Source organism: Diceros bicornis, chromosome 15 (genome assembly GCF_020826845.1).
Source record: "Diceros bicornis minor isolate mBicDic1 chromosome 15, mDicBic1.mat.cur, whole genome shotgun sequence".
Taxonomy (NCBI): domain Eukaryota; kingdom Metazoa; phylum Chordata; class Mammalia; order Perissodactyla; family Rhinocerotidae; genus Diceros; species Diceros bicornis.
This window is the reverse complement of record NC_080754.1, coordinates 15,843,545-15,862,389: the sequence shown is the minus strand read 5'-3', so window position 1 is coordinate 15,862,389 and position 18,845 is coordinate 15,843,545. Positions and strand designations below refer to the sequence as shown.

The following is an 18,845-nucleotide window of genomic DNA, read 5'->3' as shown; positions in this document are numbered from 1 at the left end:
TTCTAGCCCAAATCCATTGAGTGATCTTAGATAATTAACCTCCCAAGATCACAAGGTTGCTGTAAGGATAAAAGGGGGGAAGAATGTATTTGAAAGTGTATTAGAAAGTTTAAAATGTTATACGACCAAATATTGTTATTGCGTGACTCCTAGTTCAACAGCTAAAAAAGTAAAATATGGTCCATCAGCCAGCATTTAAAATATCTGTGATGGTGAGCTTCCATTGTGCGAGACTGAATCTATGACCAGACAAGGGCCAGATCATATGACAATAGAACTCTGACCCTCAACCCTTTGCAGCAACCTGTCCAGGAAGCCAAACCATAACCTCTGCAGCAAGCAGCCCAGAACAGTGAGCCTCGGTCAGTGACTCGTCAGTCACAGTGCCAACTTCCCCAGTTTTTGCCCCTGCATCCAACTCAGGACCAGTCAGAGGAAGCCAAATATGCTTCACAAACCATAAAATGCCCTGTTTCTGGACAGCCTGCCTCCAGCTGCCCCATGCCACCAAGATCCAATCAGAGCATTTCTGAAGTCCTCTGTTTTCTTCACTATTAAGCTTTCCCACTCCCCTGCCTGCCTTTAAGTCTCTGCCAAACACAAGTGATGGTGGCTTGCTATAGCAAGCTCTGAATAAATAACCTCTGTTTGTTTTCATTTGGTGGTCTTTGTTGATTTCCACAGTTTTCCTGAAGGTTCCACCAAGATACTATCTGTACTGCCTGTCACCACGGACTCCAGCCTTCAACAAGGTGTGGCCACTTGTGCCGTACTGCTAGCAGTGTCGAGCATGCATTGACATGGTAAGTCAGCACTTGTCTGAACTCTGCTCTTTATTTTTCAGTTCTTTGGCTATCTAGTCTCAGTTTGACATCTGGGTTTTGTTATTGGTTCCCATTCGTTTGGCACCTTTGGTAGAGTCAAGCCATTCCTTTTCATCCCTTTTTGCTCTCTTTTCTGCTTCTGTTTTGCGTTATGTTGTCTAAAAGTGTTGTTTGTCACAGAGTAGGACACAGGCATGGGACCTTTTAGCCTTTTGTTTTAGCTGGCCTCACAGACCAGTGCAGTTCTCACTGGACTGGCATTCTTTCGGACAAACTTTGCTTCGGGTCACCAATAAAACCAGATAAGGTTATCCTTGTGTCTTGATTTTTCTGTCCTGAGAGTTTGGCTTTGATCTAGAGAGCATTCTCTCTGGTTTTCCACCTGCCTGGAGGTGGAGGTTGTTGGGTCTACATTTAGAGGCACCGATCAAGTTGGGGTCTCAAGACTCAAAGTGCACAAGCGTCATTTTCAACTAACCCTTGCCAGCTCTTATGGGGCAATCTAAGTCAAATTCCTCTCCTCCTTCTGGAAAAACTCCTACTTCTTTTTTTTACATTTCAATATTTATTTATTTATTTTTAATTGAAATCATATTGGCTTATAACAATGTGTAAATTTCAGGTGTACATTATTATATTTCAGTTTCCGTATAGACTGCATCGTGCTCACCACCAGTAGTCTAGTTTTTATCTGTCACCATACACATGTGCCCCTTTATCCCTTTCGCCCTCCCCCGACCCCCTTCTCCTCTGGTTACCACTAATCTGTTCTCTTCATCTACGTGTTATTTATCTTCCACATATGAATGAAATCGTATGGTATATGTGTTTCTCTGTCTGCCTTATTTCGCTTAACATAATACCCTCAAGTTCCATCCGTGTTATAGCAAATGGCATGATTTTGTCTTTTTTATGGCTATTATTCCATTGAATGTATATACTATATCTTCTTTATCCATTCATCCATTTATGGACACTTGGGTTGCTTCCATGTCTTTACTATTGTGAATAATGCTGTGATGAATATAGGGATGCATAAATCTCTTTGAATTGTTGATTTCATGTTCTTTGGACAAATACCCAGTAGTAGGACAAATATGATATTTCTATTTTTAATTTTTTCATAAATCTCCATACTGTTTTCTATAGTCGCTACAGCGGTTTGCACTCCCACCAACAGTATATGAATGTTCCCTTTTCGGAAAAACTCCTACTTTTTATATGTCCACTCATTATAATTCTAATTCTTGCACCTATATTTCAAATGGCATAACTTCACCAAGGATGATCTGGGCCTTTAATGGCCACTCTGTGGAACACTGGACTTGAAGAAAAGTATTCATTTGAGAGGTACCTTAAAAAAGAAAGAGAAAAAGCTTTCTCAGACCCAGTGGGCAACATTTTTTGATTGGTTTGCAGAAGCATTCAAATGAAATTCTATTCAAAATTGCTTCACTAAAAGATTCTTTGGTCAAAGCTAATGAGCAATTTGGCAAACTTAACAGCCTAGACTCATTTCCGTAGTAAATCTTCCCCCTCCTTGTCCTCCAGTTGCCTTCCTGCAGCCAGCTCTCCCTCTTCTTCCTTATCCTTCTGATCTCTCTCCTTCTTCTTCCCCTTGTCCAGACCCCTACCCTTTCCCAGCAACTCTCCTAAAACCTCCAAATGTCTGTTGCCTCTAAGGTTCCATCCTGCCCATGAACCAGGTATGCAGGCAACTGTAGAATTTAAACCTTTGACCTGAGATAAATTAATAGCTGTAATGAAAGATTTCCTTAAACCCAAGCAAGACCAGCAAATAGTGATAGAAAAATTTGGAATTCTTTGAGTGCATACGACCCAGGGTTACCTGACCTATAGCAACTTCTACACATGTTCATCAGAACCTCAGATGCTAAATCCTGGATGACAGCTGATTGGACAGACCCAGAGAGGGACCTACAGGATCCCTCTTTCACAAAAAACCTCAGGGTCAAAAAAAGGCCAGAAAAATAGGTCAAAGTCTCCTAAAAGCCACACCTGAAACATTTCCAATAATTGATTGGACTATAATTCAATCATGCAAACAAATAAAAAGATGAAACTATAGGAGAGTTCAGCAAAAAATACCTTCTAACAACACTAATCTTTCTGCATTAAACCCTGCCATTTTTGTTCAACCTTTTCCTTGGAGTAAACATAGAACACAAGTGGTAGGTATTTCAAATAACTCACAGATTTTTCCCTATCTCCCAACCCTTGTGTCGTTGACTGAATAACATTCCTTCCTGCTCTGTGATACCACTCCTACAAATTTATTAGGGAGAGATATACTTTGCAAATGGAACTATAATATTAAATGCACACCAGAGGGACTATTTCTTGAGGTTCCAGAGGACTTGCCTATTCATAATCAAGTTATGTTCACTCTCTATAAACCTTTCCTTCTCTACATTACTTGATGTATACTCCAGATGAAAATCTTGACACTGTACTTTTTACTCTCTATAGGCTAAAGTTCCCATAGGAATTGACATAGGGAAAATAATTGGAGTAGAATCTATTAAAGTTCAGATAGATCCTACCAAGCTGTTACCCAAACTTCTCCAAAGTTAGAAGCTAGAGAAAAGGAAAGCCTCAAATCTGTAGTCGAGGGCCTTACTTCCAAAGGCCTTTTCATAACCTGCACTAACCCTGGTAACATTCTTTGCCTGTCAATAGAGAAACCAAATGGACAAGGATATTGATTGATTCAAGATCTCAGGGAGATCAATAAATTGTTATCCCTCCCCTCGCATTAGTACCAAATACTAAATACTATCCTGTCATCAGTTCTTCCCCAAACCACCTCCTTCGCTGTAGTGGATCATTGCTCTGCCTTTCTCACTGTGTCCCTATACCAGGACAGTCAATACCTTTTGCCTTCATCTGAGAGGAAAATACTATACATGGACAGCTAGGCCCTAAGAGTTCACTGAAGCCCTCTCCTATTTTTCTTAGTTCCTTAATCGAGAACTAAAATATCCAAATTTCTATTGTGATTCAGTTCTGATATAATATGTAGATGATCTCCTACTTTGTTTGGAGAAGCTTGTAAAAATGATTCCATTTACTTGCTCTCAGCCTTAGCAGAAAAGGGGCATAAAATTTTAAAAAAGATAAATTACAATTTTGCTAAAACATGTTCCATCATTTAGAGCACGACCTATTTAAGGAGAGAAAAACATTCTCTCATGACAGAATGAAGACTATCCAAACTTATCCTAGACTCCTCACAAAACTACAATTGAGATGACATCTAGGCCTAACTGGATATTTCAGACAATGGGTGCAAATTTTTTTGAGATTGTGACACCTCGTTATGAAATGGCTAAGTCTTCAGTAAGCACCACTCTCTTCTGGGAGCCCAAGTATTAAATAAGCCTTATATAATCTTCAACAGCGTGCTTCCCTAGACATCTCTTACAACAGCAAAAAACTCTTTTGTCTATTTGTGCATGAGTGTTCTGGACAAACCTTGGAGTTTTAACTCAACTTCATGGGAACCATCAAAAACCCATCACTCACTGTAGCCTCACCCTCACTCCCATGGTAAAGGCAGATACTCCTTGTCTTAGGACAATACTGCCTCTGCAAAACTTGTCGGTGCGTCTCCTGAATTAGTTCTAGGCTCCATGTTTGACCTTATGGTTCCTCATGCAGTACAGACTTCACTACTGACTGAGGACAACCAACACTGTTCAGTCAGCCGATTAACCTCTTATGAATTTCTGTTGCCCTCTCCCTCTCACACTACCATTCATTGCTGGAACACCCTGAATCCCTCCACTCTCCTGTCCTCACCAGAAGAAGGGGAACCTCACGATTGTCTTGCTTCTGTTAGGGAACTTTCTGTACCTTGCTCAGTTTTAGCAGAGACTCCCATCAAGAATCCTGACCTAATATTTGTTTGGGTCATACTTCAAACTTGAAACTGGAGATTATCAAGCTAGCTCTAATGCTATCACTAATCTAAACTCTCCTTTTTGGATAGTCCTCTACCTGAGGTAAAGTTAGTCCAGATGGCCGAATTTATAACACTTATTAGAGTTTGTCACCTAGCCAAAGACCAGAGAGTAAACACGTATACAGATAGCAGGTATGCTTCTGGAGTAGTACATGACGCTGTAGAAACAAAAATGTTTTCTCACCTCTGCTGGAACCCCCATCAAAAATGGACAACAAATTAAGGAAATTTTGGATGCACTTCTACTGCCCAGTGAGATGGCTATTATAAAGATTGAGGCCCAGGCTAACAGAGATAATGTTGAAGTTAAAGGAATTGCTCTAGTAGATCATTTTGCCAAACAAGCAGCCTTAACCAAGGTTATGATACTAACTAGACTCCCAAAGTATAAATCTCTGGACTGAGTCAAAGAGGCCATTATCAAATATCTACATTTAGCCCCTGATTCGGAAAAAGAAGAATGGAAAAAATGTGGTGTATCCTTCACTCAGATAACCCTTGGCACTCTCAAGATGGCCATTTGGTGGCACCAGCTGATTTCAAATGGATATTAACTGAATTTCTCCATGAAACTACTCATCATGGTAAAGACAAATTGCTTACTCTCTTAAATCAACATTGGTGGGGAAACTTTAAAAAGACAGCTGAGATTATTTTGGGGCCATGTGTTACTTGTGAATAACATAATCCTGGAAAAACTGTAAACATGGGGCATGGCCAGGAACAAAAGTCTCAAGGACCCTTGAACAACTTTGGATGGATTTTATCCAGCTCCCCCTCTCCATGGGGTTTGTTTATTTTCAGGATGGGTTAAAGCATTTCACTGCTGAAAATCTTCTTTGCTGAAAACTCCTTTCAGTCTCTAAAAAGGCACTTGATCTTGTGTTTCCAATTGGCATATAACAACTTTTATTTCAAGTTACCAAGGCACACAATTTACATGAAGCACGATAAAAGAACTTTGTAAAGCGTTACCCCTTCTCAGAAACTATACTGTCCTTACCACCCACAAATTTCTGGAAATCAAAAGAATCAATGTCATCCTTAAACTAAAATTAGCAAAACTTTCGGAAATCCTCGAGCTCCCTTGGCTAAAGGTATTCCCACTAGCCCATATGGCTATATGATCCATTCCCTTAAAGACACATCAGTTATATCCCTGTGAACTCTTAACAGGAAGGTCCGTACATTCAGAAATTTTACCCTTGATACTAGACTCTTCTCTGCTGCATGCAGATGTGGAAAAATATTGCAAGAGAGTCACGTACAATACCCTGTCCTATCACGAACAAGTTAAAGCCAGCTTCCCACAATACTTCTTAAATAGGCTCCTCATGATCATCAACCAGGAAATTTCATCTATTGGAAGAAACACTGGATAAAAAATGCTCTTGAACTTCATTGGAAGGGGCCTTATCAGGTACTATTAACAAGAAATACATTAGTGAAACTTCATCAAGTCAATCCTTGACTTCACATTTCACAACTAAAGAAACAACTCAGAATTCCGTAGAGCTGGAAGGCTACTCCAATAGGGGATTTCTAGCTGAGGATTCTCAGAGATCCTCTTGAAGCAGCCTATCTTTGGAAATAGACAGTTGACCCAAGACCTTTGGAATAAGCACGTGGCCTCAGATAACGGACAGTTTCCACCTAAGACATTGGACCAAGACCCCAGTGTAATTCCTATTTTGTTTTGACCTCTTTACTGATAATCATTCTCCTTCTCATTTAGTATAGACCACTGGTGTTTTCTACTCATAATGGCCCCTTCTCTCTTTCTTTTCCTCTTTAATGTAATTGTTAGATCAGAACATACTCATTTTAATACTATTCTTAGATTATCCCAAATAGCCTCTGCCCTCAATTTACTGACTGTTGGATATGTCATCCATCATTGGACCTCCAGGATAAAAAACGTCTAGGCTATTCCAGTGTCGTCAAATGAGACCATAGGGAATTATAGCCAATAGCCAATTATAGTAAGCCAATCCACTTACACCTACATGGAAAATGACCTTAAACATATTAACCTATGACTTTGCTAGTTTCCCTTCTCCCCAAAAAAGAACTAATTGTTACAGTCTATTGATTAGACCCCAAGTAATTCTAAATTTGAATTCAAGAAACTTCGTAGGGTGATTGGCCAAATACTTGCTACCTGGAAGAGATCATCAGAGATCCAAATATGTAAGGTCTTGGTTCTAACTTCATGCATGATCAGCATCTTTTTTCTTGGATATCCGTGTGCCCCTACAGGCTGCTGCTTTCTTTGCAGCCAGGACACATGGTCTTGCTTGCCTTAGACTAACACTTCACACACTGTAGTAATAGTATTCCAAGACTTGTTTGTACACAGAGACTCTAATTCTATAAACCACCAAGGATGGAAATTCTGACTCAGTTACAAGCTCCAAAAAGAGGCCACCCTTGATTGTTCAGGTACTCTACCTGGAAGAATTACTGACTGATTGTTTTTCCTAACAATCAGAGCAGTCTTTCCAATGTGAGAATTATACAAATAGAAAAGACTGTAAGAAACTTATCATTAACTCTGGCAGAAGTTATTAATGATGCCACCTCAGCTCTGGATGGAATACAGAACAGTCTTAATTCATTGGCATGAACAGTGGTAGACAATTGCATTGCCCTTGGTTTCTTGCTTGCTAGTCATGATGGTGTCTGTGCCATTGCTACTATTCCTTGGATTAATAAAACAGGCAAGGTAGACTAAGCTATTCATTCTCTTAAAGAAAAAGCTACTTGACTCTCTAAGGTTGATCCTCATGACCTATGACATTTGTTTTCTTGGCCTGGGTTGGGCATTTGGGGTTCCTGGTTATGAAGCATCTTACAGGTACTATTACTTGTTATTGTTTTTGTTATAGTGCCATGATGTTGGTCTATTGCATTCTATCTAGAGTCTTAAATACTGCTCTCTTGTCAGATGATTGCCACGATGATCCAACAATAAAAAGGTCAAAGAGATCACACAATACAATTGACTATGGAGACAACTGGATTATCTCAAGTGGTGAAAATACAGATCTCTAGATTTCTCTAAATTGCTCAAACTCTTGCAAGCAAAAGAATGACCAAAAGAAGGGACTGAGAGGCTGAATATTCAAACAGACAATGTCCAGACCATATATGATAATAGAACTTGATCCACAACCTCTACAGCAATCAGTCCCAGAAGCCAAACCATAACTTCTGCAACAATCAGCCCAGAATGGTCATGACTTGGTCATGACTGTTACCTTCTCTATTTTTTGCCCCTCATAACTGACCAGAGATCCATATGATTTATACCCTAGTTTAAGTATTTTTACATTTTAAAAATTATGAAATACAAAAAGTATGATTCTTTTCATAGTAGTACTCAAGATGAATCTTTCCAATATTAGAAAAGAAATCAATGTTGGGGCCAGCCCAGTGGCGTAGTAGTTAAGTTCTTGTGCTCCTCTTCAGTGGCCTGGGGTTCACAGGTTCAAATCCCAGAGGCGGACCTATGCACTACTCATCAAGCCATGCTGTGGCAGCACCCCATATACAAAATAGAGGAAGATGGGCACAGACATTAGCTCAGGGCTGATCTTCCTCGCACACACACACAAAAATCAACGTCATAAAAAATATATACGGTGTGGAAACAAAGACTACTGATGTGAGAATAAATAGAGACTATTTATTCAGAGCTTGATATAGGAAGGATTTCAGCCACCATCACTTGGATTTGGCAGAGACTCAAAGACAGGAGGGTAGTGGAAAAGATTTATAGTGAAATAGAAGACTTCAGAAATACTCTAATTAGAAGCTGGAATGGGGAAGTGAGAAGTAGGCTAAGTAGAAGTGGGACATCTTATGGTTTGGGGAGCATATCCGGCTCATATTTAGACCACCCAGAGAAAGCTTCCTTTTCATTCCCAAGAAACCACTAGTCTGTTTTCTGCCAATACATTAGGTTTCATTTTCTAGAGTCTTATATAAATGGACTTATATGGTATGTATTTTTTTTGTTTTTTTTTTGGCACTCAGCATAATTGTTTTGTTAGATGAGTTTTGTTAAAATTTTGTTAAGAATTTTTGCATCTATATTCATGAGGGATATTGGTCTGTAGTTTTCTTTTCTTGTAATGCTTCTCACTGCTTAAGGTATCTGGATAATGCCGGCCTCATTGAGTGAGTTGGGAAGTATTCCCTCCTCTTCAATGTTTTTGAGTTTGTGTTGAAGAATTTGCGTAGAATTGGTAATATTTCTTCCCAAATGTTTGGTAGAATTCACTGGTGAAGCCATCTGGGCCTGTAGTTTTCTTTGTGGGAAGGTTTTCTTCCTGCAATTTTAATTTCTTTAATAGCTATAAGGCTATTCAGGTTATCTACTTTTTTCTTGAGAAAGCTTTGGTAATTTATGTCTTTCAAGGAATTTGTCCATTTTATCTGTTGTTAAAGTCATTGCCTTAAAGTTGTTCAAAATATTATTTTATTCTTTTAGTATCTGTAGAATCTGTTACCTCTGCCATTTCTGATATTGGGAATTTATATGTAATTTTTCCCTGATTAATTTGTTTAGAGGTTTATCAATTTAATTAATCTTCTAAAAAATTCAGCTGTTAGTTTCACTGGTTTTCTCTATTGTTTTTTGCTTTTCTATTTTATTGATTCAGCTTTAATCTTTCTTATTTCCTTTCTTCTTCTTAATTTGGGTTTAACTTGCTCTTCTCTATCTAATTTCTAAAGGTAGAAGCTGAGGTCATTGATTTGGGACCTTCTTTTCCAATATAGGTGTTTAGTGCTATAAATTTATATATATCTATTTCTCTTGAATTACTGTCTCCATTACATCCCACAAGTTTTTTTTTTTTTTTTTTTTTTAATTTTTCCCCCAAAGCCCCAGTAGATAGTTGTAGGTCATAGCTGCACATCCTTCTAGTTGCTGTATATGGGACGCGGCCTCAGCGTGGCCAGAGAAGCAGTGCTTCGGTGCACGCCCGGGATCCGAACCTGGGCCGCCAGTAGCGGAGCGTGTGCACTTAACCGCTAAGCCATGGGGCCGGCCCTCCACAAGTTTTGATATGCTATATTTTCATTTTTTCCATTCAAAGTATATTTTATTTTCTGTTTTGATTTCTTGTTTGATTAATAGCTTATTTAGAGGTGTATTTTTTTCCCCAAACTTTGACAGATTTGCCAAGAATCATTATGTTTTTGATTTCTAATTTAATTACACTGTGGTCAGAGAACATACCTACAACGACTTGAATCCTTTCGAATTTGTTGAAACTTGTTTTATGGTCCAGATTATTGTCCATCTTGCTAAAAGTTCTGTATATATGAGAAGAATGTGTATTCTGCTGGTTGTTAGAGAAGTATTCTATAAATGTCAATTAGGTCAAGACGGTTGATAGTGTTGTTCAAGTTTATCATAACCGTGCTAATTTTCTGTCTACTTGTATTATAAATTATTCAGGGATGGGCATTGCAATTTCTGACTAAAATTGTGGACTTTTTATTTCACTTTGCAGTTCTATCAGTTTTTGCTTCATTTATTTTCAAGCTCTCTTACTGGTGCATAAATATTTTAGGATTGTTATATACTATTGATTTAATGGCCCCTTTACCATCATGAAATGATCTTCTTTATCCCTGGTAATAGTCTTTGCTCTGAAGTCTATTTCATACAATATTGATAAAGCCACTCAAGCTTTCTTTTGACTAGTGTTAGCAAGATATACCTTTTTTCCATCCTTGTACTTTAAAATTACTTGTGTTTTTATATTTAATGTGTGTTTCTTTTTATAGGCAACAATTTAAAAAATCCAATCTGACAATTTCTGCCTTTTAATTGGGGTATTTAGATCATTTACATTTAATGTAATAATTGATATGAATCTATCGCCTTGCTATTTGCTTTCTATTTCTCTCATATGTTCTTTGTTTAGTTTTTTGCACTTTTTTGGCCTACTTTTAGATTAATCAGGTTAATCAAGTATTTTTTATTATCTCTTTTGGAATATCTCTTTTTATAGATATCATTTATTTTAGCTATAACTCTTATTATTTTAGTGATGTGTTCGAGTTTATAGCATACAACTTTAACTTATAAAAGTCTACTTTCAAGTAATATTATCACACATCAAGCATAGTTTAAGCAATGTACACAGTTTTTTTTTTTTCAATCCATTTAAGATGTTCTACTGTCGTCTTGCTTGCAATGTTTCTAGTGAGAAATATTGTTTCTTTTTAATGTCTTTTCTCTCTGGCTGCTTTTAAGATTTTTTTCACTGGTTCTGAGCAATTTGATTATCATGTACCTTGATGTAATGTTCTTCATGTTTCTTGTGTTTGGGTTTTGTTGAGCTTCTGGAAGGCAGTTTTGTGGGTAAAGATGCTGACAGGAGGATTGAATTAGTGATGGGAACTTATGGAAGTTCTCTTCAGATTGCTTCAATGTTGGCAGTGAAATAGGAAGCAAGGTCACTGGCTGAGACTGAGGATAGAGGAAAGATGGGCATGAGAGAAGGTATAAAGCTGTCATCTAGGAGGGTAGGAGAATCAATGGAGCACAGAACTGTAATATGGGGTGCTCAGACATCTTTAGGGGCCTACTTAAAATTAGTGATAAAGAATTTAAGGTCAGCATGGTTGGGTGTTTTTCCCCTTTCAGTTGCAAGGGTACAGGCACTTAGTAAGTACTGTGTTGGGATGGCCAGAATTGTGGTTTTGCCAAGTGTTACATCAACTCAGAGAGGGGCAAGGAGTTCAGGATGTATGCAGGAGATGATTTTATTGGTGGACCATTGAATATATCTACCAAACTTTCTCAGAGTGAAAACTATTAACAGGCAGTTCTTCGCATCTAGAAGGTGTTGAATATGTATTTGCTGATCCATGTACGGGTTTGTCTTAACAACAGAAAACCAGGGACTAAAGGAAGTTGTCTTATTGGAGCAAATTAACGCTGTTTTCAAATAAAATGCTTTGCAAAGTCCTTAACATGGCCTACACAACTCTGCCTGTCCTGGCTCCAGCCTCTTGGGGCGACCTCCCTTACACCAAGCTCCCACTGTTCTCTGAACTCCAGACACACTGGACTTCTGGTCCCTTGCACTTGCCACACACCTTCGCATATGTGGCTCCCTCTGCAGGAACGCTCTACCCTTCCCTGGTGGCTTACTCATCCTTGCTTTTCAGCTTTTCTGAGTATTTCAGATATTCCTATAAGCTTAGTATCTAGTTAGTATGCCTACTTCTTAGCAGTCGACAGTTTCAATTTTACATTTGTGTCATTGATAGCTGTCTGCTACTAAGCTTCCTGAGGACACGGACCTTGCATGTTTGCAGTCCCCATTGAACCTAGCATAGTCTCTGGCACGTTGGTAGGTAGTAATAAACATTTTTGAATAAATAAATAGAGGTGAAAGTAAGTAACTGTGATATGTGAAGCCTAGTGTCGAAAGCAACATCTTTCTTTTAGAGAATTCACTACAAACTGGCTACTGCTACACGCCTTCCCTTCAAAGCTTTGCCCGGAACCCTGCAGAAAGCACACGTGTGGAAGGCACAACTCAAAACACCCTTCTATTCCCTTACCCGGTGCCAGACTGTGGGAGGCGCCTGCGCGATGGCCTCGCCGGATATACGCAAGGGAGTGGGGCGGGGCTCCGGTAACCTAGGCAACATCCCGGAAGCGGCGGGCTGCGTCAACCTGTGGCGGGCCGGGCGTTTCTGGATCCTGAAGTTTTCAGTCGTGGTGGAGGCAGCGGTCGGGGCACGGCAAGGCAGGTTGCGATGACCGGGCGGAGGCCTGCAGGCCGCAGCCCCACCGAGCCTGAGGGACCCGGGCTGCAGGGCGGGGAGAACGGGGTGGCTCTCCCTTTCTCTTCGCTGGGATCCAGGCGCCTGGGTAGGGGATCCTGACTACAGACAGCGCACCCGCTCCTCTGTGATTTGCAAGTGTATGTGCGTGTCAGGATGCGTGTCTGGGTGTGTTTGTGTTTGGCGCACTCCGTCTAGGAGCATCCTGCGTGTGCGCGTGCGCGCCGCTGTCGTGCGCGTCTGCACAGAGCTAGAAATTGGGGGTACCTATTGTGGTCTTCAAGGAGTTCACGGTCTAGCGGGAGACAGACAGACTACCCAAGGTACTTGGGGACAGGAGAGTCATTTAAGTCTATTGGATGGGCAGGAAAGGGTTTATCAGGAAGGGCCACTTGAATGAGTTTTGAGGAGTGGGTGGGAGTTAACCCCGTGGAGAAGGGAGCGAAAGACTGAAGGGTGTTCCAAGTGGAGCATAAAGAATGTTTGGAAGAGTGTGTGAAGGCGAGAGCTTTGTTTTAGGATAAGTGGGAGATGTGAGAGGAGAAAAGCCTGGAAAGGAAGGTCAGCGGGCCACATGGAGGGAGAGGGTCTGAGTGTCGCGCTGAGTTGGATTCCTCTCTGCCGGGGTAGCCGTTCAAGTCTTGTGAGGAAGGAAGTAAAAGGTTGAGAGCTATACTCTGTCCGTATATCTGGGTGGAATTGATTGAAGGGACAGTGTTTGGAAAGAGGTCTTGTTACCCTTTGATCAATTTTCCACTAGCCAGAGTGGATTTGCTTAATCTCATCCTGTCTCCTTCAGTGGCTTCCTGTAGGTCTTTAGGATAGTGTTCAAATTGCTGTGGCTCACAAGGCCAGGCTCTGGCCTCTGCGTTTCTATTTATCCTCTTTCTAGCCTCTCACCCTCTCAAATCTCTGTTAGTTAAACTGAACTTCTCAAACCCTTTGTAAATATCTTTCCCCCCACCTGGAACATTGTTTCCCCCACTTCTGACTTTTTATTTGTGCTTTAGCTCTCGGCTTAAACATTTTTGGGGGAATTAGAGGGAGGAGATGGTCTTTTCTTACTGTGGAGAGTATGTTAGGTATTTCCATGACACTGAATTTACTTCCTACGTTACCCTTTTATAGCAGTTACTGTGGTCCTCTGATAAACTCTAGGCTCTGTGAGGGTGCCAACTATTCTACTTTATTGCTGTATCTGGTGCCTGGCTTTTGGCAGGTGCTTTCAAAATATTTTTTGAAATAATAGATGGATGATGAAGTGAGTGAGTGAATGAGCAAATGAAGTTCAATTAGGAGAAATAACAAGAGCCTGGACGAAAACCTTGGTAGTAGGGACGAAGAAGAGGGGACAAATGAGAGAGCTATTTCAGGGAAAGAATGAATAGATTCTGGTATCTGATTGGCCATGAGACAAGAAGGAAGAGAGGTGATCCTAAGGTTTTAAACTGGAGCAACTAGAAGGGTGGTAATTCTGTAAATTCAGCTTAATTCAGCAAACATTTACTGGGCAAGCCAATTATATATCAAGAACTAGAGGTTGGTAGGGAGTGGGTGTGGATGATAAGCTGTGTTTTGACGGTACTGTATTTGAGATATTTGGGAGATGTGCATAGAAGGCAGTTAGAAACGAGCATTTGGTGTTTTGTGGAAAGGTGTGAATCCTTGATTTGGGACTCATTTTCACAGTGTGTTTGTGCGCCCACTGCATTCGTAGCTTTGCTCAAGGGAGTGGGTGAGATCACTGAGGGAAGGTGTGGACTCCTTCTTGTTGATCTGGAGGGTAAGCTCCAGGAGAGCTGGCACCATATTAGACTTGTCCACTCTCTGTCCAGTGCCTGATGTGTGGTTGACTCTCAAAAGACAATTATTGGATGAAGACAGGGGGTGTCCAATGGAAGGACAAGAGGACTGGGATAGAACTGGGTGAAGATCCTTGATTGTGTGGTATGTAAGGAGGGGTGAACAGAGCCTGCAAAGAAGAGGGGAAAAGAATAGGAGAGAAACCAGGAGAAAGAGTGTCATGGAAGCCAAGGGAGGGGGCGTCCAGGAGTGGGATCTGTAGAGCTGGAAAGGGCCTGAGAAATAAGAAGGGACCAATAATTTTAGCAATTAGGAAGCTATTAGTATTTTAGATTTCCTCCAAACAGGCCTCATTTTCTAGGCTGTGCTCATTTTATCTGACTCATTAGCATTATAAACCATCAGAATATCTCTACAGTCTCACGTGTCAGCATGTAAACTATAGCTCCCTTATGATATCTGGTTCCTAAAAGTGGCACAAAACCCCTTTGTTAGACCACAGAGTCTGATCCTTGATTAAGAAAAATGGGGTCACCATTATTGATGATGTTCAAGAGGACACATTTTAGTGCAAAGCTGGTCCCCGTGTTACAAAAGTTTAAAGTGTAACTGGGGCTTAGTAAATAAAAGTGCTGAAATATGCCTCTCCTTCCTGAAGTTTGTTGGTGGAGGAATTACACCTTTGTAATCTTACCATACACAGGCTGGACCTTAGAGTTGGCCAGTATATTAGTTTCCTTTGCCGTACAACAAATTACCACAAACTTGGTGGCTTAAAACAATACTTTTATTATCTCACAATTTCCGTGGGTCAGGAGTTTGGACATGGGTTAACCGGGTACTGTGCTTAGGGTCTCACAAAGTTGTGATTAAGGTGTTGGTGGTCTACATTCTCATTTGGAGCCTCAACTTGGGAAAAATCCACTTCCAGGCTCACCGCACTCAGGTTGTTGGCAGAATTCGTTTCCCTGTGGCAGTAAGACTGAGGGGTCTCGGCTTCTTACTGGCTTTCTGCTGGAGGCTGCCCACAGTTCTCTGACTTTCCAGCCACATGGCCCTTTTCATATGCAGTCACAGCATGGCACTTTGCTTCTTCAGGGCGAGGAGAGAATCTCTTCCTCCCTCTTCTAAGACAGAGACTTGTATAATCTTTTTTTTTTTTAATTTAATTATTATTTTTTTATTGCTGTAACATTGGTTTATAACATTGTATAAATTTCAGGTGTGCATCATTATACTTCTATTTCTGCATAGATTACATCATGTTCACTACCCAAAGACTAATTACAATCCATCACCACACACATGTGCCTAATCATCCCTTTCGCCCTCCTCCCTCCCTCCATCCCCTCTGGTAACCACCAATCTCTGTCTCTATATGTATAATCTAGTGTAATCACAGGAATGCCATCTCACATTTGCCTTATTTTATTGGATAAAAGTCACAGGAAGAAAAAGGAAAAAAAATCCAAAACCAAGTCACAAGTCCTGCCCAAGCTCAAGGGGAAGGAATTATACGATGGCATGACTCATTGGGGGCCATCTTAGAGTAACCACAGCCAGCTTTGCTAGGCTAAATTGAAGTGAAAAAAAAAACAAAGGCAACAGTTGTATAGTATCTTAGTCCATTCAGGCTACTGTAACAAAATACCAGAACAGGTAGCTTATAAACGACAGAAGTCTATTTCTCACAGTTCTGGAGGCGGAGAAGTCTGGAATCAAGGGACCAGTGTGGTATGTTCTGGTGAGGGCCCTCTTCCTGGTTCACAGCCGGCACCTTTTTGCTGTGCCCTCACATGGTGGACTGGGCTAGGGAGGGGCTAGGGATCTCTCTGGAGCCTCTTTTATAAGAGCACTAATCCCATTCATGAGAGCTCTGCCTCCCAAATGCCCCACCTCCTAATACCATCACCTTTGGGGGTTAGGATTCAACATATGAATTTTGGGGGAACACATTCAGACCATAGCATATACCTTCGTTTCACCACTGTTTTTGTTTGTTACGTGAATATGGTTTCTTTGTATGTTACACTTTCTGATATTAAAATTGATAACTTCACATTCACACAAATAATACTCAGGTGTTTGATCAATTGTTTATATTAATATCCTTATCTCTTTGCTTAAGAAAAGCTCATCTGTTTGGATACATAGTATTTACCATCAAAAGTCACCATTAGTGTATAAATAACGATGATAAAAAAATACCGGTGGCTGGCCCGGTGGCATAGTGGTTAAGTTTGTGTGCTCCGCTTTGGCGGCCCAGGGTTCACAGGTTCAGATCCCGGGCCCAGACCTATGCATGGCTTGTCAAGCTGTGCTGTGGCAGGCGTCCTGCATATAAAGTAGAGGAAGAGAGGCACGGATGTTAGCCCAGTGCCAGTCTTCCTCAGCAAAGAAGAGGAGGATTGGCAATAGATGTTAGCTCAGGGCTAATCTTCCTCACCAAAAAAAAAAAAAAAAAATGCTGCTTTTCCTAAATTTTTGATATTGTTATATTGAGGGCCTTGCTAGCAAGAGAAACAGGTATGTAAGCCTTTTGACCTCTCACAAGCCTTTGCATACTTCAGATTCTTGTTTGGTTCTTCAGAATTGAGGCTGGTAGAATTTCAGCCTCTGAATAATTATAATATTTTAAATAATATAACTTGAAATAAATTATTTTAAGAGTAACATGGGTTCATTGTAGAAAGTTTGGAATATATAGAACCAATCAGAAATAACTCAATTCTGGCATGGTTTTCCAGAAGTTGCATTGCAATTAGTTGGTCAGACCTGGTTTTGAATGTCAGCTGCCAACTCTGTCCCTTATTGGTGTGACTTTGAGCAGTATACTTAATCTTTCTAAGCCCCATTTTTCTCATTTGGGAAAGAAGGTTAATTGTTGTTGTCGCTAACATCATCATTAACTCTTAAATAGAACTTAGTATGTGCTAGGCAGGGATTCTCAAGTACCTTATATATTTAATTAGTTACATTTTACAGTTAGTGAAGGAGCTGGGATGTGAACCCAGGCAGTCTGGTTTCAGACTGTACTTTCATTCACTGTGCTATATTGTCTCTCAAGACAGTATATGCCTCATAGGGTTGTGGGATTAAATGGGAAGTGCTTAGCACGGATAAGTGCTTTATTAATAATGTATGTATATTAACATCATTGAGAATACACTAATATGCAGTTCTGTATTCCGCTTTTTACACTTAACTTTCTATTTATTTTCCTGTCGTCAAGCATTCTTCTTAATATAATTTTAATGGATGCATAATTCATCATATAGATTTACTCACATTTTATGATTCTCCTTTGTTTCTGCAGAGATCTAAGTGGTTAAAGAGTAAAATACAATAGAAACCCTCTTTTTGAACAACTGTTATATTTTTTCCATATCTTTTTTTAATAACAGCTTTATTGAGATATAACTCACATACCATAAAATTTACGCCTTTAAAGTGTACAGTTCAGAGGTTGTGCAACCATCACCACTATCTAATTCCAGAACATTTTCATCACCCCAAAAGGAAACCCCATGCCCATTAGTAGTCACTCTCCATTCTCTCCCTTCTTGAGACCCTACCAACCACTAACTTACTTTATGTCTCTATGGATTTGCCTATCCTAGACGTTTCATATAAGTGGAATCATACAATATATGGCCCTTGGTGTCTGGCTTCTTTCTCTTAGCATAATATTTTCATAGTTTATCCATGTTGTAGTACTGATGTACTTCATTCCTTTTTATTGCCAGATAATATGACAATGTATGGATACACCATATTTTATTTATCCCTTCATCAGTTGGTGGACATTTGGGATGTTTCCACATCTTGTCTGTAAAGGATAATCCTGCTATGAACATTCGCCTACAAGTTTTTGTGTGAATATGTGTTTTTAATTCTTTTGGGTATATACCTAGGACTAGAATTGCTGGGTCATATGGTAACTATGTTTAACTTTTTCAGGAACTCCCAAACTGTTTTCCAAAGTGGCTACTCTATTTTCTACTTCCACTGGCAATATATGAGGATTCCAGTTTCTCCACATTCTTGCCTTGCCTGTTATTTCCATCTTTTGGATTATAACCATCCTAGTGGGTGTGAGGTGGTATCTTCCTGTGGTTTTGATTTTCATTGCCCTACTGGCTAATGGTATTGAACATCTTTTCACAAGTTTATTGCCATTTTTAGTATCTTGTTTGGAGAAATGTCTATTCAAATCCCTTAGCCATTTTAAAATTAGGTTATTTGTTTTTATTGCTGAGTTGTAAGAGTTCTTTATATGTTCTGGATACAAGTTCCTTATCAGATATATGATTTGCAAATATTTTATCGCATTCTTTTGGTTGTCTTTTCACTGTCTTGATGGTATCTTTTAAGCACGAAAGTTTTTAATTTTGATGGAGTCCAGTTTATTTTTT

The 18,845-nt window shown here is 39.9% G+C and overlaps 1 protein-coding gene across 4 annotated transcripts in view; it reads left to right on the top strand.

Annotated features, from left to right (window-relative positions):
* The first annotated feature begins 12,505 nt into the window (after positions 1 to 12,505).
* SPICE1 (spindle and centriole associated protein 1) overlaps positions 12,506 to 18,845 on the top strand; it is a 53,956-nt gene continuing 47,616 nt past the window's right edge. For 2 of the 4 annotated variants that reach the window (XM_058555803.1, XM_058555799.1), the window contains exon 1: positions 12,612 to 12,767. The gene's annotated coding sequence lies outside the window, so the exon portion shown is untranslated. Of the gene's footprint in view, positions 12,591 to 12,611; positions 12,772 to 18,845 lie in introns of those variants that run through there. The other 2 variants (XM_058555801.1, XM_058555802.1) reach the window with 2 other exon arrangements.